Here is a 4,236-nt window from a genome sequence, read left to right as displayed (position 1 = left end):
AATAATTAGAGAAATGCAAATCAAAACAACTCTGAGGTATCACCTCACACCTAGCAGATTGGCTAAAATGAAAGAAGGGGAGAGTAATGAATGTTGGAGGGGATGTGGCAAAATTGGGACATTAATGCATTGCTGGTGGAGTTGTGAACTGATCCAGCCATTCTGGCTGGCAATCTGGAATCATGCTCAAAGGGCTATAAAAGAATGCCTGCCCTTTGATCCAGCCATACCATTGCTGGGTTTGTACCCCAAAGAGATCATAGATAAACAGACTTGTACGAAAATATTCATAGCTGCGCTTTTTGTGGTGGCAACAAATTGGAAAAGGAGGGTATGTCCTTCAATTGGGGAATGGCTGAACAAACTGTGGTATATGCGGGTGATGGAATACTATTGTGCTAAAAGGAATAATAAACTGGAGGAGTTCCAGGCGAACTGGAGAGACCTCCAGGAACAGATGCAGAGCGAAAGGAGCATAGCCAGAAGAACATTGTACACAGAGACTGATATACTGTGGTAAAATTGAATGTAATGGACCTCTGTACCAGCAGCAATACAATGACCCAGGACAATTCTGAGGGATTTATGGTAAAGATGCTACCCACATTCAGAGGAAGGACTGCAGGAGAGGAAACATATAAGAAAAACAACTGCTTGAACGCATGGGTCGGGGTGGACATGATTGAGGGTGTGGACTCGAAACTACCACACCAATGCAACTACCAACAATTTGGAAATTGGTCTTGATCAAGGACACATGACAAAACTAGTGGAAATGCGCATCGGCCATGGGTGAGGGGATTGCGGGGGGGAGGGGTGAAGGGGATAGGAGGAGCATGAATCAGGTAACCATGTTAAAAATGTATATTAATAAATGTTTAAAAAAATAAAAAAAAATAAAAAAAAGAGTTTCTTACCTTCCCAGACCTTGATCAGGTCTAATAATTCAGTGAAAAAAATATCTTTATCTCTACTCGTCCTTCTAGTGGCCTTTTTTCCTTTGTGGATCAGATCTCTGCAGGTTCCTGTGCTCTCACATATGCCCTGCCAGTGCCGACATCTCTTCATGCTACTACCCCGTTACCTTTGATCTCTTTTTTCCATTCACCCCATTTCACCTGTCAGAAAGGCTCTGCCTCTTTTGTTGCTGCTCTTTACTCTGGTCGTTTCTGGGTGACTGGCCAATGAGATTGCTGGAACTGTTATGTCTTTCTTACAGTTGGTAGAACTCTCCTCCCAATTGGCTAAACTCAATGACAACCTGGTTAGAGGCCTTAAACTCCAACATCAGTCCTTGACCCAAAACAGGCCTTCCCTTGATGCCTCTAAGGCAACTCAGGGTAGTACTTGAGGCTTCCTAGGAGAAGTTTGTTGTTTGTGTGGCAACTAGTCAGAACAAGTATGATTGATCATCACCATTGCTGAGGAGATGCTCCATGATCTAAATTCCTCCAACTCCTCCTGGAAGTTCTGGGCTTTGACTTTCCTAGGACTCTTTGTCACTTCCTTGGTGATATTTCCGGGCTTCATTTTTAGCCCTTGCCTTTTTTTACATCTTAGTTTAAGTTTATTTCTTCTAGACTGCAGACATTCCATCTACAGTTTCTTGGATATTCCCTCTTTACACAAGACATTCTTTAATGAGCCTGCATTGACTTTCAGGATGGCAGGAGACAGGAGCCCCATGACACTGCCCAATATCAACAAGAAGTAGCTAGAGACTGACTGAACACAGCCCCTTACCCTTCTTTTCTCCTGCCATAAAAGAAAAAAAGAGGGAATGATATATTTTTCTCCTTCATGCCTAGCAGCCATTACAAATTATACTTTGAGCATGAAGAAGGGGGCAACTACATCTTGTTTTTCGAGATTTTCTTCACGAGTTTTTGCTACCTGGGCTGTGAGACTGTGACTTAGATCCCTAGAGGAAATGACCTAAAAGGATCTTGTTTTTCTAATTGGTCAAGGAAATCCCTGACCCATTTACATGAGTCTGATTATACTGATACCCCCCCAATAAAAGCAATAAAAGCTCTCTCAAATTAGTCTGTAAAGGGATAGACCCTCCTTGGTCTACTCCACTAACTTTTATGATAATAAAACTTCTCTTTGATACTCAAAAAAAGCTTCTGTGAATTTTTCACATTTGAACCTAAACTGCCAAGCACTTCACTAGGGTAGTCATTGCCAAAAGTGCAACAGGTGGCTGTGGTGGTGAAGCAACAGGTGTCCTTGCCAGACCCACTAAAGCCTGGTCTTCCTCTAGCAGCTGCCCTGTGTTCATAGTAGGTACCATTTGTCTCAGCCTCTATCTCCTCCTGGTGGACACTGCCCTCCAGGTCCAGTCTCAGGTGCCTTATCTGAACTGTTATCTTCATCTGGGGGGGCTGCTCTGTGTTCTCTACCTAAAATGCACCTCCCATCCCCCTCACCTCCATCACCAGGGATCCTGAACCAGTGGACCCATGACCCACAGTGAAGAGATCTCAGACTCAGGTCTTTAAAGCAAATTTGTTTCTCTTGAGGAAGACTAGAGAAAAAGCTTAACCACAGAGATGTAGCTTATTTGTTAGAAATCTACCAACTAATATTACATGTGAGGACTTTAAAGATTATTTGTTAAAAATTAAAATCTAGCAAAGTCTTTATCAACAAGGTCAAAGGATTTTGATTCCCAAAACTGTAATCTAGAGCCCTGATAGACACATCCTAGGACTAAGCAAAAACTTTGTTTTCCTTTTGCCTCATATGCCAGGTGTCCTCTCAAAATCTTTCACCCTACATTTCCAATGAATTACTGGAAGAAGCATTTGGCCAATTTGGACTTAAAGAAAAGGCAGTTGTAATTGTGGAGGACTGTGAAATATCCACAGGGAAAGGAATGGGCAAATTCACTTCAAAGCCAGCTGTAAGAAAAGCAATTGAACAAATGTGGGGAAGAATCATTTTTGTTGACAATTCCTCATCCAGTCATTGTAGAACAACTTGAGGAACTAGATGAGTAATATGATCTTCCTGAAAAGCTTGCACAGAAGAATCCAATGTATCAAAAGGAGATAGGGAACCCTTCATGTTTTACTCAATATGGCACCTTTGAGTTTGAATATTCCTAGAGATGGAAGTCTTTAGACGAGATGGAATAGCAGCAAAGAGAACAGGTTGAAAAAATCTTGAAAGATGCAAAAGGCAAAGTGGAAAGTGAAATGGAATATGTCTATCATGAGCATTATATAAATCTTTTGTTTTTTTCTTTTACTCAAGGATCTTATGAGGGATCAGGAAGAGCTGAGGATGGAAGAACTTCACAATTAAGAAATACAGAAGTGGAGAAAATGGACATTGAAATGAGTAGATCTAAGAAGATATTATGCACATCTGCAATTATGCTGGAAGAATGAACTGTGAATGTTACTTCCAGAAAGTAAACTGAAAGATGAAAATATGAAAGACTTAATATATATGAATATGTTGGTTTCCCAGATGTGGCCTTCTGTAATGCAGGGAGGGTAGGGAAGAATTAGGACACTTATGGACCAGATTTATTATATAAGACATTAAAAAAAGGTAAGCTAAAGATATGAGATATTTGTAAATTCACTCATGTAAATTTTTTTCTTTGTATATAGAAATGCTTATTTTATTTGATTTTGTAAAATTTGGAATAAAAAAGAAAAAGAATCACAGAAGTAAAGAAATACCATTAAGGCAAGAGGGAGAATGAGTAGAAGAGAAAAAAAAATTATGATTCACCCAATGTAAGATGGAAAAGGAAAGGAGATATCAGAGAAAAGAAAGTTATTGTCAGATCAATTATATGGATCCTTGTGAACAAGTGATAAGAAAGGGAGGTATAATAGCATCAATGAGAGGTCCCTATGGTTCAGGAAGCCAGAAGAAATTTTCACCCTTAGATGGTAGTGGCATAGGTTTTTGAGGCCAGCCTTGTATTTCTACTAACAACCCTTAGTGGTTCCATGATGCAAAGTAACATTGTAAGAGTGATTGATGTAGGCTGAAAACAGTGATCATCCATTGAGTCTTGCAATAGAAAATGAACATGTCTAGAGTAAGTCATGATCACTCACCCAGCAAATTAAATAGGAATAAGGAAGGGAGAGGTGTTTTGGAAATACACAAAATGACGATGAAAAACCAGAGTTATTTAAGTATTCTATTTCTTCTGTTATTAATCTAGGCAATTTATATTTTTGTAATTATTCACCCATATCACCTAGA

At 39.7% G+C, this 4,236-nt stretch overlaps 1 pseudogene; it reads left to right on the top strand.

Moving 5' to 3' along the window:
- Positions 1-2,465: 2,465 nt before the first annotated feature.
- LOC123254891 lies at positions 2,466-4,016 on the top strand (annotated as a pseudogene).
- Positions 4,017-4,236: the final 220 nt, after the last annotated feature.

Source organism: Gracilinanus agilis, unplaced genomic scaffold, assembly GCF_016433145.1.
Source record: "Gracilinanus agilis isolate LMUSP501 unplaced genomic scaffold, AgileGrace unplaced_scaffold35020, whole genome shotgun sequence".
Taxonomy (NCBI): domain Eukaryota; kingdom Metazoa; phylum Chordata; class Mammalia; order Didelphimorphia; family Didelphidae; genus Gracilinanus; species Gracilinanus agilis.
Note: the sequence above shows the minus strand (reverse complement) of the source record. Positions and strands in the feature narration are given on the sequence as shown.